The 14633-nt window shown below is 39.4% G+C and overlaps 1 long non-coding RNA gene and 1 pseudogene across 1 annotated transcript in view; one reads left to right on the top strand and one right to left on the bottom strand.

Moving 5' to 3' along the window:
- LOC148006915 (uncharacterized) overlaps nucleotides 1–14633 on the top strand; it is a 53501-nt gene that overhangs the window by 25155 nt on the left and 13713 nt on the right. The gene's annotated exons all lie outside the window — the stretch shown is intronic.
- Nucleotides 2843–3464, bottom strand: Rab1a-ps3 (RAB1A, member RAS oncogene family, pseudogene 3; annotated as a pseudogene).

The following is a 14633-nucleotide window of genomic DNA, read 5'->3' as shown; positions in this document are numbered from 1 at the left end:
CTTTCATAGTCTCTGGTTAGAATTCTGGTGTAATTCTTATAGGTCTCTCTTTATATGTCACTTCACCTTTTTTCCTTACCTCTTTTAATATTCTCTCTTTGTTTTGTGCATTTGGTGTTTTAACTATTATGTGATGACACAATTTCTCTTCTGGTCCAATCTATTTGGAATTCTGTAGGCTTCTTGTATGTTTTTGGGCATCTCTTTCTTTAGGTTCAGACAATAAAATATAACCCAGTTTATTGTGACCCTCCTTGCCCCCAGGGATCTTAGGCCAGTATCAGTCCAGGAGAACAAATATAGCAGAGATGATGAATTGCATCCTGTAGTAATGACACTAGACACAACTGTGAGTGAACAGATCAAATTTACTTGGGATTTACTTTCAAGGAATTTATAGTATTGGGTATGGGGGTTAGGGTAAGAATATCAAGGATGGGCAATGGTTATTGGCTGAAGGCTGAAAAATTCAAGATTCCTCATTAACATGGAGAAGCATTCCAGGAACTCCAGGTATTAGCTGAACAATTTCTGATTGAGAAAAAATTAAACTGTAATATAAAACTATGTGACATTCTGCAGGTAGAGGTATGTGAGAATTAAGGTGAGGGAAGGGAAAACCCTGTTATTAAATGAAGTCTTCTATTTTGTGCTGAAACCTGAGAGCTATCCAGACAATGATAGACTAGATCTTTTTTTTATAATACGAAGTAAACTAAGATTTTATTGTGAAATTCTCATAGATGGAAAATTCAATTGAATATTTAGTCTATCCATTTTTCATTTTACAATAGTCTTACCACTTACCCTTGTAACATGTATTTCAATTGGTTGTTTAGTGAAAAATAAACCTGCAATATTTGGCTTATTTTTAGATTAATATTTTGTCATTAAAGACCCCATAATAAAATGTGTACTCAACAGCTACAACCTAAGCCACCAATTGAAGAATGTTTGACTGCTGCTTAAACCAAAGGAAACTGCCACTGACCTTGTCACCTTAAAATGCTAGTGTCTACAAAGGACTCTGTTTCCCACAGTAAGACAAAAGCAGTCTAGGATCTCGAAGGTCCTAGTAAACAGAACTTTCACACATGCAAAATTTCATGAAATAAATATATTATTTCTCCCATCATTCCCATCTAGTGTTCATGTTTTCAGTTAATTTGGGAAATAGAATTTATACAGTTAGGGCAATCAACATTTCCTGCTTTCTAATCTAATGCTTAACCTCTCCTCCAATCTGAGTTATACAGTTGAGAAGAATAAAGGTGACACCTGGAAGTGGAGGCAGGAGGATCAGGAGTTCAAGGCCACCCTCCAGTACAAGTGAATTTGAGGCCTCTTGAGCTATGTGAGACACTGTCTCAAAATAATGGGGGCAGTCTGGGACATGTCTTTAATCCCAGCACTTTTGAGGAAAAGGCAGGTGAATCCAGGGGGTGTGGGCAGCCTGTTGTACATGTTCCAAGCTAGCCAGGGCTACACAGTGAAACACTGTCTCAAAAAAAGTGGAAAAAAAGCCAGGTGTGGTGGCAGACACCTTTCATCTCAGCACTCGAATACAGAGACAGGTGGATCCCTGAGTTCAAGGCCAGCGTAGTCGACAGAGAAAGTTCCAGGACAGCTAGGGATAAACAGAGAAACCCTGCCAAAAAAATAATAGTAATAATAATAAATAAAATAAAATAAAAACCACACACAACAGAAACATAAATAAAAAAGAAATAGAAAGGATTGTGTGCCCTCAGACTCAGCATGAAGAAACAGCAGCACACATTACCAGATCACTGCCTATGAGGAAGCATGTGCTGTTCTCCATCTTAACCACAGATGCATGACAAAAGTATTGCTGGTGAGGCCACTTCGGGCTGGAGATGAGGAACTAGGAAGCACACACTTCATAAGTTTGAGTTCCTTGACCTAATGAGGTTGGTGAAGTCTCTATACAGCAGAAAGCTTCTAGGTCACTCATTAGACCTATTACTAGAAAGCAAACCGTGGATGCTGTGCTATTAAGATAGGTCTATAGTGCTCTTGCTGCACACACAAATAGCTGTTGAGTAGACTGCAAAGCTCTATTTCCCTTTAACCATAGGAATTAAAACAATATTTATCACCATATAATTTGATATTACTTCCAATAAGTACAATATTTATTAAACATGTCTTCAGTTTTGTTAAATAGTGCGCAACAAATTACAATATTCTGCAGCCACAAATTATATGCAGAGTAAGAAGAAACTATTAATCCGATAGTGTAATCTTTCATTTATATCTCTACCAAGAAGAACTAGCAAATCAGATCTTACATATAATGTCTCACTAAACTTTATGCATGGAAACTGACAGACACTGGTTGTGCTGTTTGATACAAAATGGCTGAACTTCATCTTCAGAAGACTAAACCCAACATCTATTTTTTTTTTCGGAGGTGGGGAACGAACCCAGGGCCTTGCGCTTGCTAGGCAAGCACTCTACCACTGAGCTAAATCCCCAACTAAACCCAACATCTAAACATGCCAATATAAACATCAAAACAAAATATATTCTAACAAACCACGTGAAAGGATCTGGTATCAGGAAAGGAGCAAGGATTACACACATTATTTTATAAACCAGCACACAAAGTTTTAAAACAGTTCTGAAAATGAAGTTAGCTGTCTTGAGTCAAGGGAATAAAAATAAAAGTCAGTATTGACCATTTACAATCTCTGACCTTGTGAAAACGGTAAGAATCTGTTGTAGCGCAGCTACATACAGTACAATTCAGGCAGATTGTTTTTTTCACTCGGGTTCAGATTGAGAATTCATTGCTGTGAGAAAAGGATGGTGGCAGATTTTAGCAGCAACCTCCACCTGACCTCTTGACTAGAGTGCTCTGGATTTTAACATTGGACTTCTTCCGCACCACCAGCTGTTGCTCCAGGACCCATTCCCTTTTTAATCTCCGTGGCCAATGTCATGAAAGACTGTTCTACAGTCGTTGTGTTCTTAACACTGGTTTCCAAAAATGGAATTCCAAGGGAATCTGCAAATTCCTTTGCCGTTGCGTAGTCTACTACTTTGTTCTCAGGTCACATGTGTTCCCTACCAACAACTTGTTGACATTTTCACTGGCATAGTGATCTAGCTCCTGCAGCCACTGTTTAACGTTACTGAAGGACTCCTGGTCGGTCACATCATACACAACTATGATAACATGGCTTCCTCTGTAATAACTGGAGGTGATTGTTCGAAATCTTTCCTGGTCTGCTGTGTCCCATATCTGAAGTTTGATTATTTTCCCTTCTAACTCTTTAGTCCGTATCTTGAAATCCACACCAATTATGCTGATGTAGCTTTCCATATACGTGACATCTGCAAACCTAAGGAGAAGGCAAGACTTTCCAACCCCAGAATCGCCAATCAGAAGTAACTTGAATAAATAATCATATTCGGGATTCATGCTGGACATGTGACTGCAGCTGCCTCCGCTGCCACCGCCCTTTCTGACGCAGCTGCCGCCCCAAGCTTCTGCACCACAGTTAATGGAAGGGGAGGAATGAGCTAATCTGTTCCAGTAGAGCAAACGTCAACCCCACACCAACGCTTAATACACAATCAGCAGCCGCCGCCACTCAGTGATCGCTTTCACCCAAAAATTAGGCTTAGATCTTAATTAGCAGGGTTTATCCGCAGGCTAAATTAAACACTGTCATACATATATAGATGGACAGATAGATAGATAGATAGATAGATAGATAGATAGATAGATAAATTAGCGATAGAGATATATAGATAGACACTATAGAACGGAATCGGACAATTGATGTGGAATATACACTTAACCCATGTAAAACTTTGATCTTTGATTTCTATGAAATGCCAGAGTTTCAGATGATATTTGTATAGAAAGTGAAAGGATGAGTAAATGAGTGAACTTTTGTAAATTGTGTTTCTCTAAGTTTACAGCTTAAACTTACATTTTCCTAAGTTGATTGAAGCTGAGACAAGGCAAATTTTCACATGAAGTATCTCCTTGTGTTTTCAAAAGCTTTATGTATGTATGCTGACTATATATGACTTGCAAAGTCATTCAGGTGGCAGATAATGCCTGGGGGGAAGTGAGGACTGTCCTCCTTGACAGCAAAATCTTCTAATGAGTGTTCTTCCTGTCATTGTGAAACAATACAAGTCTCCAGGCCAAATCCTATGTAAATTCCCCTTGTCCCTGGGATGGGATACTAATGGTATGGCAACAACTGAGAAGCTCTTGGTCCTGTGAAGGCTCTTTTCCCCAGTGTAGGGGAATGACTGGGTGTTGAGGTGGGAGTGGGTGGTTGGGAAGGAGAGCATCCTCACAGAAGCGGGGGAGGGAGGGATGGTAAAGGGGTAACCAGAAAAGGGATAACATTTGAAATGTAAATACATAAACTATTCAATTTTTTAGAAAAGGAAAAAAGAGAAAGTACTGACTTCTGTTCATTATTTGACCATGCCCTTTATGGGGCTGCTCAGTGCTGTGGCTATAATGGTGAGATGCAGGGACGGAAAGGAATGCTCAACAACTCAGCTGTTTATGTTTCTGCATCCCATCCTTAAAAAGACATCAATCAGTTGGCTTCTCAGTCAATTGATATCAGCTCATGAGGGCATTATGTTACTTCTGAGGAGTAACAGTACAACAAGCAGGCTTAGATGAACTTTCAAGAAAAAAAACAGTTTATTTTAACAATAAAAACAAAAGAACTGGAAAATAACTAAGTGGGTAAGGAGCTTACTAAACAGGCATGAAAGCCTGAGTTCAAATACCTAGCTTGCACAGTTAAATCTGGGCATGATACTGAGGGAGAGTGGAAATAGATAGATTCCTGGGGCTCATTTGCTATTCATACAAGGACAATCATTGAGCTTCCATTTCAGTAGGTGATTCTGTCTCAAAATCTGTAGTGGCTGATATAGTGAAACATAGCTTATGCCCCCTTTTTTTTACCTTGTCATTTATAGTTATATACACTTACATATATGCACATACATGCATCAAACAAAAAAGAATAGCTGACCAACACAGTAACAACAGGAAGAATATGTCTAAAAAGCATGACTTTTGTAATCAGACCTGCCATGGTTGAGATCTAACCAAATGTCAAGCATAATGGCTGGATCTGTCTTTCCTTCTCACTGGCCATTAGTTTAATTATTTTCTTGTAAAATAGAATACATTTGAGAGAAATCTCTTCAACAGTAGTATTCATTCTGCAAACAATTTCCCAAAGTCTGTTATGCTCAAATAATGGATAATTTAATACACAACACCCACATACACTTTGCCCATTTATTATACCCTATGATTATATTTCTAGACGATTGCTTGTATACTTTCTTACTTTATAATGGAAATTAAAGTCTGATGACTGGAGATGATTTAATTTTCTCAAGGAAAGGAACTCCTACCCACTACTACCACAGATAATTTGTTATGGTTTTGGATTGCAGGGTTTATAGAAATATAACATGTTAAAAATATTTGTTTATATTTAGGGTTAACTATAGGTAGGTGTGTGTGTGTGTGTGTGTGTGTGTGTGTGTGTGTGTGCAATCAAATGGATCAAATAAGCTATCACATACACCTTTCACTGTTGTGTTTTCTTCTTCGTCTTTTTAGCTTCTTTAAACTTTAGACTCATTCTTATTCTTTCTTCAAATACATAAAGAGTGTCACTTCATTGCACTTTTGGCCGTTTTAAAATCTCTCACAGACACTAAATGGATTCTTACATTCTTTCCACTAGTCTTTCAAAATTTTGATTATTCAGATCCTATACAAGTGATGATACCTTTATTTTGTAGCTCAGATCATTATCATTGTCTAGTAAAAGCCTGCTTCTTCATATACTTGAAGTCATCATCCATTGACTACTGTTGCCTTCCCTTCTGTAGTAATATCGGTATTACTTTTTCTGGGTCTCCAAATTCAATGAGTATTGTTCCTGACTACAAGTGCCTCACAATTTAGAACAGTGAAATTGGTAGATTTGAGAAGAGATCATTATAAAATTGCCAGGAACATTGGAACATTGAAAGCACCAGTATTACCTTCATCTGCACCTTTTATGGATCTCAAAGTGGGCGGAAGTTTGAAAGGCTTTATAGACCTATTAGACTATGTATTCAAGATTCCTGATGTCTTTTTGAAGGAACTGAAGGACAGACAAGGAAGTAGCATAGAAACCTAATTCAAAAGCAACCTGACAATATAGGTCAGAAATACCCTATCAAGAGTAACTGCGGGAAGTCCCACACCGGCGGATCCCGGACCGCAGCAGTTCTCTGCTCCCAAACCCCGTGGGAGAGAGACCTCACCGCCTGATCAGGTGGGCACTCCTGAGGCTGCAGAGCGGAGGAGACCACCAACACTGCCCACCCCTGCCCACATCCCTGGCCCAAGAGGCAACTGTATAAGGCTTCTGGGTTCCCATAGGGGAGGGCCTGGGAGCGGCAGGACCCCTGCGCCTGAGACACTGCCGGAACCTGAAGGAAACAGACCGGATAAACAGTTCTCTGCAACCAAATCCCGTGGGAGGGAGAGCTGAACCTTCAGACAGGCGGACACGCCTGGGAAACCAGAAGAGACTGCACTCTGTGCACATCCAGGCGCCAGAGGCAAACACCAAACGTCATCTGAAACCCTGGTGCACGGAGGCTCCCGGAAGGAGCGGCACAGATTTTCCCGGTTGCTGCCACAGCGGAGAGGACTTAGGCAGTACCCCACGAGCAAACTTGAGCCTTGGAACCACAGGTAGGACCAACTTTTCCCCTGCAAGAAACCTGCCTGGTGAACTCAAGACACAGGCCCACAGGAACAGCTGAAGACCTGTAGAGAGGAAAATCTACACGCCCGAAAGCAGAACACTCTGTCCCCATAACTGGCTGAAAGAAAACAGGAAAACAGGTCTACAGCACTCCTGACACACAGGTTATAGGACAGTCTAGCCACTGTCAGAAATAGCAGAACAAAGTAACACTAGAGATAATCTGATGGCGAGAGGCAAGCGCAGGAACCCAAGCAACAGAAACCAAGACTACATGGCATCATCGGAGCCCAATTCTCCCACCAAAGCAAACACGGAATATCCAAACACACCAGAAAAGCAAGACCTAGTTTCAAAATCATATTTGATCATGATGCTGGAGGACTTCAAGAAAGACATAAAGAACTCCCTTAGAGAACAAGTAGAAGCCTACAGAGAGGAATCGCAAAAATCCCTGAAAGAATTCCAGGAAAACACAATCAAACAGTTGAAGGAATTAAAAATGGAAATAGAAGCAATCAAGAAAGAACACATGGAAACAACCCTGGACATAGAAAATCAAAAGAAAAGATAAGGAGCTGTAGATACAAGCTTCACCAACAGAATTCAAGAGATGGAAGAGAGAATCTCGGGAGCAGAAGATTCCATAGAAATCATTGACTCAACTGTCAAAGATAATGTAAAGCGGAAAAAGCTACTGGTCCAAAACATACAGGAAATCCAGGACTCAATGAGAAGATCAAACCTAAGGATAATAGGTATAGAAGAGAGTGAAGACTCCCAGCTCAAAGGACCAGTAAATATCTTCAACAAAATCATAGAAGAAAACTTCCCTAACCTAAAAAAAGAGATACCCATAGGCATACAAGAAGCCTACAGAACTCCAAATAGATTGGACCAGAAAAGAAACACCTCCCGTCACATAATTGTCAAAACACCAAACACACAAAATAAAGAAAGAATATTAAAAGCAGTAAGGGAAAAAGGTCAAGTAACATATAAAGGCAGACCTATCAGAATCACACCAGACTTCTCGCCAGAAACTATGAAGGCCAGAAGATCCTGGACAGATGTCATACAGACCCTAAGAGAACACAAATGCCAGCCCAGGTTACTGTATCCTGCAAAACTCTCAATTAACATAGATGGAGAAACCAAGATATTCCATGACAAAACCAAATTTACACAATATCTTTCTACAAGTCCAGCACTACAAAGGATAATAAATGGTAAAGCCCAACATAAGGAGGCAAGCTATACCCTAGAAGCAAGAAACTAATCATCTTGGCAACAAAACAAAGAGAATGAAAGCACACAAACATAACCTCACTTCCAAATATGAATATAACGGGAAGCAATAATCACTATTCCTTAATATCTCTCAATATCAATGGCCTCAACTCCCCAATAAAAAGACATAGATTAACAAACTGGATACGCAACGAGGACCCTGCATTCTGCTGCCTACAGGAAACACACCTCAGAGACAAAGACAGACATTACCTCAGAGTGAAAGGCTGGAAAACAATTTTCCAAGCAAATGGTCAGAAGAAGCAAGCTGGAGTAGCCATTCTAATATCAAATAAAATCAATTTTCAACTAAAAGTCATCAAAAAAGATAAGGAAGGACACTTCATATTCATCAAAGGAAAAATCCACCAAGATGAACTCTCAATCCTAAATATCTATGCCCCAAATACAAGGGCACCTACATATGTAAAAGAAACCTTACTAAAGCTCAAAACACACATTGCACCTCACACAATAATAGTGGGAGATTTCAACACCCCACTCTCATCAATGGACAGATCATGGAAACAGAAATTAAACAGAGATGTAGACAGACTAAGAAGAGTCATGAGCCAAATGGACTTAACGGATATTTATAGAACATTCTATCCTAAAGCAAAAGGATATACCTTCTTCTCAGCTCCTCATGGTACTTTCTCCAAAATTGACCATATAATTGGTCAAAAAACAGGCCTCAACAGGTACAGAAAGATAGAAATAATCCCATGCGTGCTATCGGACCACCACGGCCTAAAACTGGTCTTCAATAACAATAAGGGAAGAATGCCCACATATACGTGGAAATTGAACAATGCTCTACTCAATGATAGCCTGGAAAGAAAGAAATAAAGAAAGAAATTAAAAACTTTTTAGAATTTAATGAAAATGAAGGTACAACATACCCAAACTTATGGGACACAATGAAAGCTGTGCTAAGAGGAAAACTCATAGCGCTGAGTGCCTGCAGAAAGAAACAGGAAAGAGCATATGTCAGCAGTTTGACAGCACACCTAAAAGCTCTAGAACAAAAAGAAGCATATACACCCAGGAGGATTAGAAGGCAGGAAATAATCAAACTCAGAGCTGAAATCAACCAAGTAGAAACAAAAAGGACCATAGAAAGAATCAACAGAACCAAAAGTTGGTTCTTTGAGAAAATCAACAAGATAGATAAACCCTTAGCCAGACTAACGAGAGGACACAGAGAGTGTGTCCAAATTAACAAAATCAGAAATGAAAAGGGAGACATAACTACAGATTCAGAGGAAATTCAAAAAATCATCAGATCTTACTATAAAAACCTATATTCAACAAAACTTGAAAATCTTCAGGAAATGGACAATTTCCTAGACAGATACCAGGTATCGAAGTTAAATCAGGAACAGATAAACCAGTTAAACAACCCCATAACTCCTAAGGAAATAGAAGCAGTCATTAAAGGTCTCCCAACCAAAAAGAGCCCAGGTCCAGACGGGTTTAGTGCAGAATTCTATCAAACCTTCATAGAAGACCTTATACCAATATTATCCAAACTATTCCACAAAATTGAAACGGATGGAGCCCTACCGAATTCCTTCTATGAAGCCACAATTACTCTTATACCTAAACCACACAAAGACCCAACAAAGAAAGAGAACTTCAGACCAATTTCCCTTATGAATATCGACGCAAAAATACTCAATAAAATTCTGGCAAACCGAATTCAAGAGCACATCAAAACAATCATCCACCATGATCAAGTAGGCTTCATCCCAGGCATGCAGGGATGGTTTAATATAAGGAAAACCATCAACGTGATCCATCATATAAACAAACTGAAAGAACAGAACCACATGATCATTTCATTAGATGCTGAGAAAGCATTTGACAAAATTCAACACCCCTTCATGATAAAAGTCCTGGAAAGAATAGGTATTCAAGGCCCATACCTAAACATAGTAAAAGCCATATACAGCAAACCAGTTGCTAACATTAAACTAATGGAGAGAAACTTGAAGCAATCCCACTAAAATCAGGGACTAGACAAGGCTGCCCACTCTCTCCCTACTTATTCAATATAGTTCTTGAAGTTCTAGCCAGAGCAATCAGACAACAAAAGGAGATCAAGGGGATACAGATCGGAAAAGAAGAGGTCAAAATATCACTATTTGCAGACGACATGATAGTATATTTAAGTGATCCCAAAAGTTCCACCAGAGAACTACTAAAGCTGATAAACAACTTCAGCAAAGTGGCTGGGTATAAAATTAACTCAAATAAATCAGTTGCCTTCCTCTATACAAAAGAGAAACAAGCCGAGAAAGAAATTAGGGAAACGACACCCTTCATAATAGACCCAAATAATATAAAGTACCTCGGTGTGACTTTAACCAAGCAAGTAAAAGATCTGTACAATAAGAACTTCAAGACACTGAGGAAAGAAATTGAAGAAGACCTCAGAAGATGGAAAGATCTCCCATGCTCATGGATTGGCAGGATTAATATAGTAAAAATGGCCATTTTACCAAAAGCAATCTACAGATTCAATGCAATCCCCATCAAAATACCAATCCAATTCTTCAAAGAGTTAGACAGAACAATTTGCAAATTCATCTGGAATAACAAAAAACCCAGGATAGCTAAAGCTATCCTCAACAATAAGAGGACTTCAGGGGGAATCACTATCCCTGAACTCAAGCAGTATTACAGAGCAATAGTGATAAAAACTGCATGGTATTGGTACAGAGACAGACAGATAGACCAATGGAATAGAATTGAAGACCCAGAAATGAACCCACACACCTATGGTCACTTGATTTTTGACAAAGGAGCCAAAACCATCCAATGGAAAAAAGATAGCATTTTCAGCAAATGGTGCTGGTTCAACTGGAGGGCAACATGTAGAAGAATGCAGATCGATCCATGCTTATCACCCTGTACAAATCTTAAGTCCAAGTGGATCAAGGACCTCCACATCAAACCAGACACACTCAAACTAATAGAAGAAAAACTAGGGAAGCATCTGGAACCCATGTGCACTGGAAAAAATTTCCTGAACAAAACACCAATGGCTTATGCTCTAAGATCAAGAATCGACAAATGGGATCTCATAAAACTGCAAAGCTTCTGTAAGGCAAAGGACACTGTGGTTAGGACAAAACGACAACCAACAGATTGGGAAAAGATCTTTACCAATCCTATAACAGATAGAGGCCTTATATCCAAAATATACAAAGAACTCAAGAAGTTAGACCGCAGGGAAACAAATAACCCTATTAAAAAATGGGGTTCAGAGCTAAACAAAGAATTCACAGCTGAGGAATGCCGAATGGCTGAGAAACACCTAAAGAAATGTTCAACATCTTTAGTCATAAGGGAAATGCAAATCAAAACAACCCTGAGATTTCACCTCACACCAGTGAGAATGGCTAAGATCAAAAACTCAGGTGACAGCAGATGCTGGCGAGGATGTGGAGAAAGAGGAACACTCCTCCATTGTTGGTGGGATTGCAGACTGGTAAAACCATTCTGGAAATCAGTCTGGAGGTTCCTCAGAAAATTGGACATTGAACTGCCTGAGGATCCAGCCATACCTCTCTTGGGCATATACCCAAAAGATGCCTCAACATATAAAAGAGACACGTGCTCCACTATGTTCATCGCAGCCTTATTTATAATAGCCAGAAACTGGAAAGAACCCAGATGCCCTTCAACAGAGGAATGGATACAGAAAATGTGGTACATCTACACAATGGAATATTACTCAGCTATCAAAAACAACGAGTTTATGAAATTCGTAGGCAAATGGTTGGAACTGGAAAATATCATCCTGAGTGAGCTAACCCACTCACAGAAAGACATACATGGTATGCACTCATTGATAAGTGGCTATTAGCCCAAATGCTTGAATTACACTAGATCCCTAGAACAAACGAAACTCAAGACGGATGATCAAAATGTGAATGCTTCACTCCTTCTTTAAATGAGGAAAAAGAATACCCTTGGCAGGGAAGGGAGAGGCAAAGATTAAAACAGAGACTGAAGGAACACCCATTCAGAGCCTGCCCCACAGGTGGCCCATACATATACAGCCTCCCAATTAGACAAGATGGATGAAGCAAAGAAGTGCAGACCGACAGGAGCCGGATGTAGATCGCTCCTGAGAGACACAGCCAGAATACAGGAAATACAGAGGCGAATGCCAGCAGCAAACCACTGAACTGAGAATAGGTCCCCCGTTGAAGGAATCAGAGAAAGAACTGGAAGAGCTTGAAGGTGCTCGAGACCCCAAAAGTACAACAATGTCAAGCAACCAGAGCTTCCAGGGACTAAGCCACTACCTAAAGACTATACATGGACTGACCCTGGACTCTGTCCCCATAGGTAGCAATGAATATCCTAGTAAGAGCACCAGTGGAAGGGAAGCCCTGGGTCCTGCTAAGACTGAACCCCCAGTGAACTAGACTATGCGGGGAGGGTGGCAATGGGGGGAGGTTTGGGAGGGGAACACCCACAAGGAAGGGGAGGGGGGAGGGTGATGTCTGTCCGGAAACCGGGAAAGGGAATAACACTTGAAATGTATATAAGAAATACTCAAGATAATAAAAAAAATAAAATAAAATAAAAAAAAAAAGAAAAGTTTCTCGAACAAAAAAAAAAAAAAAGAGTAACTGCAAACCACAAGGCATCAAAAGTTCTGGTGATTGTTTGCAGCTATTTTTATTTTTATTCAAGACAAAGATTTTTTTGATAACGGGACATGGACATACATTGGTGGGCTCTTTGTCTTGATTGACATGCTTGGCTAATTTATTACTTTGTTTCATCTTATTTTACCATATAATTTATAGGCATAATGTAGTAAATGGGGACTTTTCCCTGAAAGTTCAATTAGAAAATATATTCACTCCAAATCATTCAAGAAAATATAGATTAGCCTGTATTTCCCAGTTACATACCTGGTTGTCTTAAATTAAAACAGAATGTCAACATAGGACTCTTAAGAAGGAACAGTTTACTTCATTATTTGAAGTGGAATATCCTGATGAAGGTTGCTAAGCACATTGTTAGGAAAAGCGAATGTTTATAAAGTATGTACAGATCATATTTGACCTTACTAAGCACATTGATATGTGTATGTAGTTAAATCAAACTCTGAGGTCCCATTTTATTAAACAACTTTTATATTTGCTTTGAATGCAAAACTTTCATGTATAATGATCTTTAAAATGTTAAAATGATGCAAGTGAATAAAGAATTCTCATATGATCTTAATTATTTCTACTAGATTAGTTCACATATGCATTTGTATTTATTTTTGGTTCCAGAGTCCAAGGACAAGTGCCTCTATCTGAGGTACACAAACCAGGATAAGACATGTGGTTCCTTGAGAGTCATTGGTTGGGGTGTATGATAGGAAGAGTTAGAAGAAATTTAGTCATTGTGGCTATGATGAGAAGGAACAGAGAAGCTAGTACCCTGTACCCTGTATTCAAAATAGTGACAGAAGTTTCAGTATTAAACAAGAGAAGTAATAAAACAGAAGGTAATAAACACTGTCAGGATCTCTTGGATTCTAACTAGACTGATTAGTCGAATTCCAGGTCTCTCTCTGAAAAAGCCTGTGCTGATTGGCAGAACCCACAGAAAACTTTATTACCTTAACTGGTAATTATTTTTCTAAAGAATTATATTTAATATCTCCCCCTCTCTCTTGAAAGACCTCTGGAGTGGGGAGACCCTCACTCGAGTCTCAGGATGATGTGACCCCCCCAAGAACTCATGTAAGACTACCCTTGCTGTAATTTACACAAGGTTTATTGATAGGAACCAGTTCACTGTGGTCAAGACTCATATCCCAAGCAGGGGCAGAGGAGTTTGATGCCGAGAGGCTAGAAGCAGAAGTATTTAAAGGAAGAAACCACAACCTAAGGGGGCAGGGATGGCATCATTGGAAAGTGTGGAGAATACCAGTGAAAAATCACAAGGAGAAACTCTCTGTTTCTCAAGATTGTTTAACCTTATGATCCGTTAGTTCCTGGGAGAAACTTCCTGCTTCTCAAGATTGTTCTCTAAGATTTTCCTCTAACTTTATGGTCAGCTAGTTCATGGGAGAGAGTTGTGAAACCGGCTGGTGTAACTGCAGTTCTAGGGTGCGACCAGTTTCTTTCTTCTGTTCTAAACTTTTATCTAGGGGGCCAACCATAAAACTTCTACCTTTCATTCCCCAATTCTACTGGCTAGTTCTAATCATGGAACTAAATTTTAGTATCTTTATAATGTGTTTTTTTTTCTCTTAAAGCATGATATTGTTGGTGTAATATCAAAATCTGAACAGTACTCACTCTTCCTCTAATGTAGATAACTAATTTATTTAGCACACATGGACCTATAATCAGAAGCAGAAGCAAAATTACGAAGGTTCCCATAAGGGAAGATATCAGAGTAGTCATCCAACGAGATCTACTAAGTCAGCTCTCGAACTCTCCCTGGTGCGCTTCTCTGTCTCTCTGTCTTTTGTCTAACCTTTCTGTAAGTTTACTTATGGAGTCTTTAATTACCCCTGAATGG

Source organism: Rattus norvegicus, chromosome 1 (genome assembly GCF_021556685.1).
Source record: "Rattus norvegicus strain SHRSP/BbbUtx chromosome 1, alternate assembly SHRSP_T2T, whole genome shotgun sequence".
Classification (NCBI taxonomy): domain Eukaryota; kingdom Metazoa; phylum Chordata; class Mammalia; order Rodentia; family Muridae; genus Rattus; species Rattus norvegicus.
The sequence above is the reverse complement of the archived record's forward strand: the minus strand, read 5'-3'. Positions and strand labels throughout refer to the sequence as shown.